This window comes from Diabrotica undecimpunctata, chromosome 8 (genome assembly GCF_040954645.1).
Source record: "Diabrotica undecimpunctata isolate CICGRU chromosome 8, icDiaUnde3, whole genome shotgun sequence".
Classification (NCBI taxonomy): domain Eukaryota; kingdom Metazoa; phylum Arthropoda; class Insecta; order Coleoptera; family Chrysomelidae; genus Diabrotica; species Diabrotica undecimpunctata.
This window is the reverse complement of record NC_092810.1, coordinates 1,129,083-1,144,605: the sequence shown is the minus strand read 5'-3', so window position 1 is coordinate 1,144,605 and position 15,523 is coordinate 1,129,083. Positions and strand designations below refer to the sequence as shown.

At 32.5% G+C, this 15,523-nt stretch overlaps 1 protein-coding gene across 3 annotated transcripts in view; it reads right to left on the bottom strand.

The window, feature by feature from the left end:
- The window catches only part of LOC140448697 (beta-1,4-glucuronyltransferase 1-like), a 142,638-nt gene that overhangs the window by 114,881 nt on the left and 12,234 nt on the right, over positions 1-15,523 (bottom strand). The window contains exon 1 of one of the 3 annotated variants that reach the window (XM_072541808.1): positions 11,973-12,054. The exons of 1 other annotated variant lie outside the window; for it this stretch is intronic. The gene's annotated coding sequence lies outside the window, so the exon portion shown is untranslated. Of the gene's footprint in view, positions 1-3,689; positions 3,847-11,972; positions 12,055-15,523 lie in introns of those variants that run through there. One more of the 3 variants, XM_072541806.1, reaches the window with a different exon arrangement.

Here is a 15,523-nt window from a genome sequence, read left to right as displayed (position 1 = left end):
CATAGTAAACATTTTACAAACTAAATCAATAGATATGCTGGCAGTAAAAAATCATATACAGTTATTTCTTGATATGATAACAAAGCACAGACAAGAAGCGGAAACAACTTTTAAAACAATTTTTGAAAAGAGTACAAATGATGCCAAATCTCTAAGTATTACCCTTGAAAAACCACGAATCGCTCCTAGAAAGCAAACACAACGGTCAAACCATGCGGTTAATTCCGCTGAAGACTTTTTTAGAGTGTCATTATTTATTCCGTACCTAGATTCTTTAATTAGTTCTCTTGGTATCAGATTTTCAGAAGACAATAATCCTGGTGTGTTATTATATAACTTGCATCCCAAAAACATAATAAAATTAACTGAAGAAGACCTCGCCAAAATAATAGAAATCATAAATAATTTATACAAAATTACTAATCTAAAAGAACAGGCATCATTGTGGCTCTATTATTGGAAAAATCAAACCAATTTAGATGTAGAAGATATTTCAATGATAGAGCTACTAGACCATTTTAACCAGCTATAAAGCTATAGCCCAAGCTATAGAAATTTCTCTGTGCCTTCCTCCCACTACATGCACGATTGAAAGATCATTTTCAACTCTTCGAAGGGTTAAAACCTGGATTAGGTCCACTATAAGTGAACAAAGATTAGATGGACTATGTATGATGAGCGTTCATAGAAACAATCGAAATAATTTTATTAAAAAAGTAATAGATGAGTTTGGACAAAAGCCCAGAAACCTTCAGTTTTTATTTTCACAAGATACAGAGCACTAGCCTTCAATATCAAGTTTACTTTTTACGTTTTGTTGGGTTTAACATTTTACCATTTTAGATTCTATTGGGAAATTATTCGTTTCAATAAATTATAATACATACTGAAAAAAAATGTTTTTTGAAAATTTTTTTATAATAAATTATAACAAATAAATTTTTAATTAAATTTCTTCAATTGTTTACAACATAGTACAAATTTTTAATGTCAAATATAAATAAGTTGGCACCCAGCGAAGTATTTGAAGATTGCACACATTTGACTGTTTATGCAATTTCGGCTAAGCATGGTAGTAGAAGGGTGTACACCCTACCCTAACCCTTTCAAAGTAGTACAGTTTTGAATATTTGTTTTAATTTCCTAGTAAAAGAAATTTTTCAATTCAGATATTAGGTTACTTACATATTATTTAAACTACACTATTGCTTGTGTTGCATTTCGTATCTCAGAGTACCTGTTTTTTTTATTATTATTTTTTAACATACTTGCTTAAAATTGATTTTTTTATTCCTACATAAAAAATTTTGTATAATAAAATTTGTATGTATAAAGTCATACCATAAAATATGTTGTTAATAATTTTTTGTTTAAGATTACTTTTACTTTTCTGGTATTTCTTTACTGTTTGTAAATCATGTTTATATTTTTGCATTTTTGCAATCGGCTATTTTAGTTTTTATTAAGTTGTATGGATCAAAATGACAATTAATGGTAATGGTAATCAATCAAATTTGAGTTGACTTGCCCCCCCCCCTGGATTTTGATATATGGGCGCCCATGATAGGAAGCATTCAGGACGATCTCAACAACAGACTAGTTCAACAACAAAGAAATATCACGAAGATGAAAATGTACAAAATAATATACAAGCCAACGTTGACATACGGAGCAGAAAACTGGACTTTATAAGACACCACAGTAGGATACAAGCAGCACAGATAAAATGTCTCAGAAAAACGAAAGACAGACAAACTCGGAAATGAAGAAATAAGAAGCATACATAAAATTAAACCGTTGCTTGACACAATAAAGGAGAAAAAATTAGTATGATTCGGTCATAGAACACAGATGGACAGTAAAAGGCAAAAGAAAAAAGTGTGGTAAGCTAAACCACTAGGGAAAACAGAAGGAGCAGACAAATGAAAGAGTGAAACATCGATATAGCAGAGATATTACAAAATAAAGGTAAATCCTGGCAAGAACAGAAAAGAATGGTAACGATAGAAGAGAAACGATCATCTTCTTCTTCTTAGAGTGCCATATCCCTACGCAACGTCGGCGACTACCATGCTTATAATATTGTTATACTGATCTCGGTCTTGCGCTACGTGTAGCAATTGGTCCGCTGTCAAACCTGTCCACTGCCGCAAATTCCACAACCAAGAGAGTTTCTTCCGTCCTATCCATTTCTTTCCTTCGATTTTACTGTTGAGAATTAGCCGAAGGAACTCATATCTTGGTCCTCTGATTATATGTCCAAGATATTCTAGTTTACGCCTCTTAATAATATTTAATAGAGTTCGTTGATGTCCCATTCTTCGAAGAACTTCTTCGTTTCTGGTTCTGCTAGTCCATGGAATTTTTAGTATCCTTCGATACAACCACATCTCAAACGCCTCGATTTTATTCATGATATCGGCGTTTAAAGTCCAAGTTTCACATCCATACAAAAGTACAGACCACACGTAACATCTTGTAAACTTTTCACGGATTTCCAAATTTAATGAGTTATTGGATAATAGAGGCTTGAATTTTTGAAATGAGTTTCTTGCCTGTTCAATTCTACATCGAATTTCGAAGGATGGATCCAGATTTTGGGTAATCCAACATCCAAGGTATTGGTTGTTGGATTGGATTGTTAAACGATCATGTATGTATGTATATTGGCAGAAGTAGATGGAGCACTAGCTATGTTTGGACATTATCACGGTTTTTATAAGTTATTTGAAACAAAATGTAACTGAGGTAAATGCAAGTTATTGTGTCATTTAGTAGCCATTTAGTAGCTAAAAATCTGTATACCAGTTTACATGAAACTCTTCAATCTAAAACTTAACAAAACAGCTAAAAAAATATACTATCAGAATTGTCTGGACAGCTATAAAAATGTTGCGAGAGAAACTTGGTCCATAATAAACGATCTTCGAAATAAGCTAACACAGCACATTTCCTCTTCCAAACCCTGAAAATCTAAATGAATACTTCGTTAATGTGAATTAACGAAGAATGAAGAACTTTTGAATGCTATAATCAGGAAAGACGAGAGAAGAAAGAAGATAGAACCCGTAAACAGATTCCAATATTTTGGTTGCTGGATTATAAACGATCTTAACCACGAGATACAAACTCACATATAATATCCCAGATATATTTTTCAAAGAAAGAAACTCCTTATTACTCAATGTTCAATACCGATTTGTATAACTATATCTATTCAGTATTTTTATACGAAATTAATCCATCGACTCTTTCTTATAATTAACAAAATAAATAAGACAGTTGTAGAGAAATGATTATAAATCCATGTTTTCAGTGTGCATATCAAAAACAAAACGAAATTGACATTAATAAAATAATCAAACCAGATCGAAAGAACAAAACAACTCAAAAGATCTACAAATAAAATACTTGACATGAAAAACAAAAACTTTTTGTTTTATCTTACATTAAATGTAACACTTGGGTTTTTACCACGATAAAAATCATTTTAAAAACAATTAACTACTTGAGTTATCATCACAAGATAGAAGATTTGTCTCTCTTTAATTCTTTATAGTACCAGCTCTTCGGTATTCTGTAAACGGTCAAGCATGCAAAAGGCAGGAAATCGGCGACAGTGTAGATAGACACTCCTGCCTGCCTGGTGCCTGCATTCTTTCATCAAATCAATTCCACAAACGATTTACCTGTTGCTCGAACTTTTCGACGTCTTCGATCACTGGGTTTCACTTAAAAACGCAGAAAGAACCCACCGAGAGGAATCACATCACTTGACCCGAGCAGCACCGATAAGTTATGCATCGACTTGATGGTGATTGTGACTACCACTGCCATCAAACGCTACGAAAAATACCCATGCCAGTTCAAAGAGTAGTAGGAATGTAGTGTTTGGCGAATATATCATAGTACGATAGATTTAGACGACGAATTCGAAAAAAATTGAGGAAAAATCGTTGCAATAAATGAAACAATATTTTAATAGAATATTCTATCTATTGTTATTTACATAATGCATTTGTTATAATTAGACTTCGGCAAATATGCAAATAAAAATGTAGAAAATATGCGCATAAATATGCACGTGTTTACCCGAAAATATGCAAATATTTTACAAAATATGCATACAAATAAATAAAAAAATCGTAAAATAGTAACAATTTTATTTAAAAAAAAAAGTGTACATAACTAAATATTTCCTACTATTCATTAAGATTTACATTTATTTTAAGTAACTACATCATTTTTAACTATGAATAAACTTATTTAGAATTATGGTAACAATAAATGACCAAGTGGTGTTCAAAATTTTCTAACAAAAACTTGTGGCTTCTGTCTGAGTACATATATTTATATATGGAAAAACTTCGTTCAACATCAACTGATGTAACGGGAGCATTTTTCAAACTAACCAAAACATTTGGTTCTAAATTAATTGTTTCCGAAATATTTCCAGCTAGAACACTGACTACTTCAGAAAGAATATGGTAACCTTTATTTTTTTCCATAGTAGCTTCAAATTTTTTTAAAATATCTTTTCCAATATTACCTCTAACGTTCCGACAACATGACGCAAATTCTTTTATTAATGCTGTACTTTCGAACAATGACAGTTTTGGTGATTCTAACTGAGTAATTGTTTTTTGAACAAAACTAAAATTTGATTTTATAAATGAAAGTTCTTGTTGAAGCAAGTTACTCTGAAAAGTTTGTTTAGAATCCAAAAGAGATTGGGAACTTTCATCTGTTAACGTATCAATTATGTTCTTTATTTTAACAAAATGATCTGCATAAAAATTAGCTGCTTCTAACCATGTTCCCCATCGCGTTAAAATAGGTTGTGGTGGAAGAGGAATGTTAGGTAGCATTTCTTTATAAAGTTGAATTCTTATAGGAGATTTAAGAAATACTTTTTTGACACTGGATATCATGGTATTTATGAGAGGAAACTTTTTTCGTATTTCCTCTGCAACTCTGTTTAATCCATGCGCTACACAAGTAACATGTATTAAATCTGGGAAAAATATTTTTAAATTTTGTCCTGCTTTCACCATATAAGGAGCAGCATCCGATAAAATAAGCAGTAATTTATTAGAAGGAATAGTTGTCGGAAGAGAAAAAGTTGCTAATGTTTCTTGTATAAAACGCGAAATTGTTAAAGCATTTGTTTTCTCAAGTTGCTGGCATGAAATAAGATGAGATTTTGGTAAGGTATCTTCTTTAAGAACACCAATCAATAAATGAGCAATATACTTTCCTGAGGAATCAGTGGTTTCGTCTACAGATATGTAAAAATAATTATCTGCAATTTCTTCCTTAATATTAATTAACACCGACGAGTATAGCCCGTTCACATTATTTCTTCTTAGAGACCGATCACTTGGAACATTAAGTTTGCAATATTTTTTTAGAAACGAACTAAAATTTACATTTGCTAATTTTGAAAGCGGTATGTTTGCAGACACTAATGCGCGACACAAGTCTTCATTAAAAGTTTCTTGCTCATCTAATTTTTTGAAGTAGATTGGAAACATTTAGCCATTGAAGTTTGATGTTTTCCTCCTATTTTTCCTTTTTTTGCAATGTGTGAAGCAGTTCTCACATGTTGGTCTATCTGAAATTTCTTCTCACATGCTATCTATAAATAAAAATAAAAACCTTTATTTTAACCCAACCTTTAAAATATAAAAATATACAAGGTGTTTTTGGTTAATCAAATAACTGGTTTGGAAAAAAAAACACTCGCTAAGTGTTTTAAATGCAGTATTAATCCACAAATTAGTTTTTGTTACTAACCATTAGTACATCATATAACTTATTTTAAAATTCAACAAAAGTTTTTTTTTGTTAATTCAATTACAATAAAAATAATTGTGTTTTAGAATAGCTGACTTCATAAAAAAAAGTAAAGGTGAAAAATTTTTCTAAATACACACCATTGTATTGTACCATGGACAATTTTTTCTCACTAAAGGAAGCTATTTTTCATTTAAAAACAACCTACGAGTACTAAATTTCAAGTAAATACGTTTATTGGTTTTAAAGTTATTGTTGTTATTAACTAAAAGAATTTAATTTTTTTTAATTTTAATACCCTGTATCTCGAAAAGTAAATAAGTTTGACCCCTCATTAACTATATCGTTTTGTTCAATTTTTCGAGAAGTATCTACAGTCAAACGTTGTAAGTGTCATTTGGAAACACCCTGTATGTATGAAATATTAGATATTTAATAGAAAATATTAGATACTTACAATTTTGCCACAGACTGAACAGTAGATTTTTCCCATATCCATAGACAGCTCTTTATAAGGTTTAATCCAAGTTGAAGCACTGGTTGTTTTAGGCATTATAAAATCACAATCTTCCTTTTTGTTACGCACAACGAGTGTTTACGCTTTGAATATCAAAACAAAAATGATTTACAAATCTGAGCATCAAATTAGAAATGTTTAGGTACCTAATTCAATAAACTGGGAGATTTTGGAAAATCCCTAAATTAGGAACAAAACTATTAGCCGTTTACCTGCTGTTAAGATACAATAAATTTTAGATATATTTGGGGATTAGATCATAAAATGCAAATGAGCGAACCCTTAGCGATTATCCAATAACTGAATGCCTCAGTGACCGAGACTTTCTAAGAATGTTGAGGGCTACTTAAATTGATCTTCTTTGAAATTGTAAATGTTTTGTACCTGTAGAGATTACGTACTTAGATCATTTCTTGATTAAAATGACTACAAAATTTTATACAAGAATTGAAATAAATTGGTATGTTTAAAAATTTTCAAATACAGTATAAAAATCTGAACTTTTATGCACTTTATGCAAACTTTTATACAAATATGCCAAAATATGAAATATTTGCATAAAATATGCACAATATGCAAAATATGCAATATGCATATTTGCCGAAGTCTAATTATTACTGTCCACCCCACACCTATTTGTATCGGACTAACAACCGAGTGGGGTATTCTTGTTTATTTTCAGCTTCCTTTAACTACTCCGTTGGTGAAGGCGAGCCAAGATAGACGCGATCTACGTTACACGAAGCTGCCGTTGGATACTGAACGTTTACGGAGTGTGTGGACACATTCAGATTCAGACGTTCGGTTTTTCTTGGTTCTTTTGGGTTTGCACAACTCTCGAAATCAGAAACTAATCACCAGGGCCGTGCCCAGTGAACCCTTCAGCGGTTTCGTATCGAGTGTCGTTAATTTGTGCCGCTTTCCATATTGCTAACATATGGGTTTATATTTACTGTTTCTCGATTGTTGAATTGTGTATAATCTTAGCTTAATAATATCGGAGGGAATGGAACTAATTAAATTAAGACGAGGACGTCTAGAAGACTCTCTAAAACTGACCAAAAAACATGAACTAACTATTATCATGGGCGATTTCAATGCCAAAATAGCACAAGGTACAGTCGAGAATGTCGTGGGGTCATATGGTCTTGGCATAAGAAACGAAAGAGGAGAAAGACTGATCCAATTCTGCCAAGAGACAGATATGGATGTAACGAATACACTTTTTAAATTACACCCAAGAAGGCTCATAAGAAATTGATTTTATTAACATAAACAAAAGGTTTAGAAATTCTATCACCTCAACAAAAACATATCCAGGCAGATGTCTTCTCAGATCTTAGTCTATTGGTTGAAAATATCAACATAAGACTCAAAATAATTCATAAGAAAATGGGGCCCAAGATAGATATGGATCTCACAGTTGTTAATTGTTCTGTCAATAAAAAAAAGGTGAAAAACAAAATAAGTGTTGGGGGAGAAAATGGATGGATCGTCGTATCGAATTGGGAGCTGTTTCGGCTCTCGTAAATGAGTTACGATCGGAGAATCCACATCAGTTCAAAATTACGGTGCATGACAGATCAATGGTTACGCTTGGTTTGCTAGTTTCAGTTAAGCAAGCAAAAATTAGCTACATTTTTGGATTACACAATTTCATCATCGGTCCAATGTGTCGCGCACTCATTTTTTAGCAAGTCAGTATTTACTTTTCTACTATATATCAAACTAGACAAGTCTCAGCTCTTCTGATATAGACAAAAATTGGAGGTTAAATATCGAGTACAAAAATAAGCATGTCCACTTGTGATAAGAACAGTCTCGACGACAAGTCTCGACGTAACTTGTCTTTAAGAGTTTTCTCAGACCCTTATACATTTGTCATTGCAATATCGAGACTGCTTTCAACACTATTTTGCCTCAAATAAAGCAGTTGTTAGTTGTTACACACTTTGTCGAGTTTTTTGCAATCTTTAACTCTTGTTCGAAATTTCGTTTTCGAGTTACAAAATCGCATTAATGGTCTTCGTACGTTCGTCATCGTATTCTGCTTTTGCAATGTCCTCATGACATTTTTTGGTAAAGGCTGCCCTTGGGCGGCTGGACGCAGGCCTTGGACCCATTGTCCTTGCCCTATCAGTTTTTTAAAACCAGCAAGATTCTCAAGCTTGCTCTACGTCACTACCTCTTTGAGGACTGTTTAGTAAGAGTGGAACCATTGCTGATTGGGTGAGCACACCAATGTTTTAGTATCTAGTGAGGTTTGCGTGACCTGTGAGGACTTCTACTACCCCCCGAATTCCATTTTTACTAAAAGCAAATAGTTGGTTTCCTAATCTAATAATAATCCGCTCCATCTTGTCAAGGAATCACTTCTGTATATCAGTTTTACATTTCTCAGTTTACGAAACTGAGAAAAAAAGATTCAGGTCCGAAACTCACCTGTTTACCTCTATACCGAAATACCCAGGCACCCACGTAATCACGCCTTTGTTACGTTTAGCGTGCAACTCATTCAGTGCTTTAAAACAAGTTGTTGTGCAGCTCTGTTATTTGATAGGAGTTATCAACACGTTCAGAGCTGATTGGCTATCCGAGTACATAATTATACCATGAGACCTTATGCCATACGAAAACTATGACAAATAGGATGGCGAACGCTCCTATACAAATACAATAGAACAGCTGAATGATCACCACCAGATTGCTTGGGTACCTTACCATTGGTAGAACAATTTTTATGGAAGAAAATGCAACATATTCCTTAATTTGAATCCAGATTAGTTTGATGGTGTTACGGACACATCATCATTACACAAGAGTGTGTATGTGTTTGTGTGTGTGTTAAAAGGAGACATTTTAATACAGTTCATTAATTAATTCAAAGTAATCATGATGTCCGAATGATTTTACCAAATCTCAGTATTATATTCTATAAGCACACAATCGTATAGCATCGATATTCTGTATCGCCTGTAGTCTTTGTTGATATTTATGGTTTTTAAATAACGCGACCGGTTGACCCAATAGAGCCCATTAATCGTTTGGAGCAGAATCAGGCCAAGTTTCCAAACTGTGTTCTAGGCCGATCACGACCTAGAACTTCAATAACCACCAACTGCAATTTGATGCATATGAAATTGATAATAGGAGGATCATTACATAATTCCATTAACCAAATCGTTTAGGAGCTTCAAGTTATTGTTTTAAATTGTTGAATGCTACGGTGATTTGATGATGAGTTCGACTGCGTGCTTCGATAAATTTACTAAATTTATCTAGAATATAAAACAAAAATTAAATTTTTTTAAAAAAATTTAGATTGGAAAATTATTATGCGATATTTATTACATCGTTTTAAACAATTTTATTGGTTTAGCGACGTAGAAGAAATATTGTATGCAACATACATATAAAATGTCTATTTTGCTGACAGTTCCTTCACTCATTAAAAAAATTTCAATTTTTCTATTTGTTGCGTAAATTATTCTACTAATTTTGTTCATATTGCCATTCATTTTTCACGAACGTATCCCAAGTGACTGAAATTGTTTTTGTAGAGATTTGGCGCATCATTTTTATATCATACGTCAATCAAAACTACTGTTATAAATGAGTACCGTACGTCGTAAGTACCACCGTGTTCTTCAAAATTAAATTAACTGAATATAATTAGAATTTGAGATGGATGTATTGTCGAGGCTGCTGTAAATCTCGAGTAATATGTTAGATTATTGTATCGAAGCATGATCTAACGGATAGGTGTAGGATAGGAATTACTTCATTAATGGAGTCAAATGTGGCTAATATAAACTTAATAATAATTTTATATTACACTTCACACAGAAAATATGGTCTATGTATATTTGTTGCATGGAGAGAATTTCTAATGAAAAATAAAAAAATTTTACTTGGCAACAAAAATGAAAATCAGTCATTATCATCAAAAATATCATAATCGTCATCATCCTCACTGTCATCACCATTAATTGTTATTATGATTGGACTTATTTCGTTTATTTTATTTTCACGAGTCCAACAATCTTCTATTAGTTTCTCGCACTTGAATATACAGTTGCACCACACTTCTGGAGTTACAATTGAAAGTGCCTTTCGCCAAGTTTCCCGAACTGCGTCGTCGCTATAACCGTTAGGCCCAATATGGTTGTCATAATATTGTTTTGCTATTCCCCATATATATTCGATGGGATTAAACTGGAAATGATACGGTGGCAGACGTAAAACTTGATGACCGTAACTTTCAATAATCTCATCCACAACAAAGTTTTTTGGTTTTGCGTGGATATTTGCCAAGCGTAATAATTCTGATTTTAAAATATGTTGTGTAAATGGTATATGTTCCTTTGTCAACCATTCTTTAATTTTATTAACAGTCCAAGAATTCGTTGGACTTTTGTTTAATACTTCAGAATGGTAAGGTGCATTGTCTAAAATAATTACGCTGGGCTCACTTAAACCTGGGAGAAGTTTTTCATGTAACCATTTTACAAACATTTCTCTGTTAATATTATCGTGATAGTCACTTGATTTTGATTTAGATGAAAATATTCAATCAGCACCTTCTATAAAACCCGATTTCCCTCCTGCGTGTAAAATTATGTGTCGCTTCCCTTCTCCATCAGTATGTTTGATAGACTTTACGTTATCATCTTGCCATATTCTTTTGGTTGCATCCCTAGAAAATATCCATGTTTCGTCTAAATATATAAAATTTGCCCTTTCTTCTTTTAATTTAGAATATTTTCTTAGAAAGTTAATTCTTTTATGCACAACAGAACTTCTTTCACAAAGGGCTTTTCTGTTATCCTCCTTTTGAAATTTGAAACCCAAATTATGTATCACTTGCCATAGACTTGTTCTGCCAATTTCGTCAAATTTTCTATCTTTTAATTCCGAGAGAATTGTATTTAAGGTCACATGTTCCTTGTTGGCTCGCATTCGATAAATGGTATCACGAATTTCAAATTTTTTTCCATCTGGAATATCTTTCGTTTTCAATGATAGGCGAGTTTTTCGGTGATCTTCTTTCGGCCGTTCATTATTGCGATTTTGTAATACTCCTCTTAGTTTGGTCTCACTAATTCTTAGAGCATCACATACGCGTTGTTGAACAGACATTACCGATTTTAAAGGACCGCCATTTTCTTTTTCATCCGTAAAATACTTATGTACACTACAAATTAGACTATCTACATCTAACACACGTCTAGGCATTTTTAAATATTTCCACCAAACATACAATGTCAACACTGGCAAAGAATCAATTCAACTGCAATATTGTAACAAATTTATACCTACCCTAATGTTATTTTAATGTATTTTAAAATATGACCATTAATGCAGTTTTTACCTAATTTTCTGGGAAGTCGTTTACTGCAACTGGTTATCAATGAGTCATTAGCATAATTTTGTTAATCCGAAACCCGCGTAAATATAGCGAACCGACTATATTTGCAATTAGCCACAACTGAAGTTTAAAATAAGTTTATTAACGTTTCAATGTCCACTTCGGAAATCGTTCTCAAAATACTTACAAACATTAATAAATTAAATGCTTTTTTATGTAGTTATGACGAAAAATTCTTAATTTTTACTAACTTGATTGTTCTATACGAAAAAAATATAATAACTAACTTACCAAATTTCTATCGTTCAAATTCTGAATATTCCTTTAATTAATTTTGTTCACTATTAAAGATCCGCGGAATCGAAATGGAATAAAGTTAGTTCTCAGCTTTATCTATTCAGTCTAAATTCAATCAAAATCTGAATTTATAAACAATAAAATTCAAAGCTATGACCAATTTTGAATACATTTGAAACAATAAAAAAATTAATGAACATTAACTTTAAATATTAAATAAAGTATTTTATTGATAAAACTGCATGTTTCATAACCGCAAATGATAAAAACGGTGTTAAAATAGAGAAAAGATACCTAAATAGAACAGACACCTATTCACCGCTTACACGAGGCAGATTAATATTTACAGGATAAGTACAATAAAGAAACGAATCGCATTCACTGTGAATGATCTAGTGGATCGATGGTTCAAATCTTGGCCAGAAGACAAGAAAGCTAACGTAATAATTTAAAATCTAATGGATCTGCTACTTACAGTACAATCAACCAACTTACACCTCTAAACGATTAACGGAATTCACAGAAAATCTTTTGTTGTAGTAGAAGGCACGGTAAACTGCACTGGAGTTCTCCATAATCTTTTTAATTACTTACTTTGTTTAGGATATTTTTGCCTGAATTATCAGTTAGGGTTAATTTGTATAAAATAAGGACCAAAATTCAAATGGAATTTTAAATATTGTTTATATGACTAATAATGAATGTATAAATATAATGGTTAATCTGCTGTACAATTATTTTGTAAATAACATTATAATAGTGTACTTACTGATTGTTTAAATTTAAAATTCACTACCACTATCATTCTGTAAATCTATAATTATTTAATTAATTTCACTAATTTTATTTTCCCGGATCCACCACTCTTCTATTAATTTTTCACATTCATTTACAGTTTTAATCCATAGAATTAAATAGAATAAAAATATGCTTTATTGTCACTGAAAATTATTGAACAATTTTATGGACAAAGCTAAAAAAATCAGTCAAAAAGTACAAAAAGTATAAAACAAAAACAAATATAATAAAAAAACAGAACAATACAATTTTAAATTTGTAAAATTATTGTATCACTTACATAATTTGTACAGACAACAACAAATGAGACAAATTGTAGCCACTGCTTGAGACACCCAAATGTAATTATAAACAATACTAATTTTGTTTCTTTGTTATACATGCCAAGAAACTCGTCAACTGAATAATATGGTCTTTCAAAGAGATAGATTTTTGTCATCTTACGAAACTTAATGAAAGATGTTGCGGATTTAATTTCTCTTGGAAGGTGATTATAAAGTTTTTTTGTACTATATAGAATAGAATTCTTTACTAGCTGAGTGGACGGGATCGGTAAATAAACGTTACAATCCGAATTTCTAATTGAGTAGCCATGATCAGGTCTATCGGGAAAAATGTTTAATGCAAAATGCTTGCGAATCAAACAAACCGTTTCCAAAATAAATAAAGAGGGAAGCGTCAAAATTCCGTGATTTTTGAAGTAGGTCTTGCAATGAGTTGTTCCATATTTCTGGAATTGCAGTTTTACGAGCTTCTTGCCACATTTCCCTAACTGCATAGTCACTGTATCCACTGCATCGAACGTGATTATCATAATACGTTTTACATATACCCCAGATGTGTTCAATGGGATTAAACTTTCAGTAATACGGCGGTAACCGTAGTACTTGATGTCCATAACTTATACAATTTGGTCAACTATATAAACTGTTGGTTTTTCATTACGTATCGAAATTTCCAGTAACTCTGATTAGAAGGCGTATTCCGGAAAATTGATATTATTTTTACTAACTAATTTTTTATGCTCGGTACTTTCCACGACAGTTTTGGTTGTTTCTCCAAAATCTCCGAATGGTAAAGTGCATTATCTAAAACTATAACTGATGGTTCACCCAGACTAGGTAACAGTTTCTCGTCAAGCCATTTAACAAACATATCGGCATTCATGTTTTCATGGTAATCAGCAGATTTTGATTTTGAAGAAAAAATCAAATCTGCGTTTTCCATAAAGCCTTCTTTCCCTCCTTCATGAAGAATGATATGTCTTTTGCCTTCGCTATCTGTGTGTTTTGTTGATTTTATGGTGTCGTCTTGCCAAATTCTTTTAATTCCACCCTTTGCAAATATCTAGGTCTCATCTAAGTGTACGAATGTTGCATTTTCAGATTTAAGTGTAGTATATTCATAAAAGTAGTCCTCTTAATTTCAGAAACTTGTTTTTCTCTTATTTTGGCCAGTATCTAAACTGACATGTTGATTGTTTTCACGCATTCGATACAAAACATTATTTTCTTGTCTTCGTGATACTCATGTTGTCATGCCTTTACATATCTCGGCACAGAAATCAATCAGAAGAACTCCGTAAGTAGCGAAATTAATGCATGTATTTCCAGCGGGAATCGTACATACTATGCTAATAAAAGATTGATGACATCGAAATTATTAGACAAAAATTATTAGAACCAAAATGACTATCTACAGAACACTGATTAGACCCGTAGTAACCTATGGATGTGAAACTTGGGTAATGACGAAAAAAGATGAAGCCCAACTCAGGACATTCGAGAGAAAAATACTGAGGAAAGTATATGGCCCGGTACAAGAGGAAGATGGCACATGGAGAATCAGGAGAAACGACGAGGTTAATGAGTTAAATGAAGGTTATGACATTGTAAGATTTGTGAAAAGTCAAAGACTGTCATGGCTGGGACATGTGCAGAGACAAAGCGATGCAAAAACAACTAAGAAAATGTTACAATGGAAGCCCATAGGAAGGCGAAAAAAAGGAAGGCCCAGAACGAGACGGTTGGATGACGTGGAAGACGACCTGAAAACAATGAACATAAGACAATGGAGAAGAAGGGCACAAGAGAGATCTGAATGGAAGGACATAGCCAGACAGGCAAAGACCCATCCAGGGTTATGATGCCAAAAGAAGAAGAAGAAGATACTCATGTTGTAACGATTATATATTTTGCCTACCTCAGGGTAAGATTATGGGGGTAGAAAATTGGGGATAGAAACTATGGGGGGTGAAGATGGGGCAAGCAAAATAAACGCTACTTATGCGAACGGCACTCAGGGATTAGCTGGAGAGCTGGTGTCGTGGATAAGTGAACGAAAAAGGTGTCAGATTGGGGTAGCTACCAAAAAATGAAACAAAGGGATACTTACATAAATTTACTGGAACAAAAACGAAACAAGATATGGCAGACAAGGTTACCTCTAGCTATTTTTATTCGGACGCCGCTTCGAAGAAAACTTCCTGCTGGAAAAAGAGAAAATTTCTTCTTCCCTATCAAGAATACATACAAGGGTTAGGAGACTTCTCTAAATAAAAACAAAAAAATTAATCACAGAAACAAATCAAACGTTTATTTTTGTCTCATACAAACAGTTATCAAAAATACAGATTGCACAAAAATTATTAAAAGTTGCAAAATACAAAATTACAAAAAAAAACTTACATGTGTTGCCTGTTTGCAAACTCGGAGATACTACAAAAACTTACAAATTTTACCGCACAG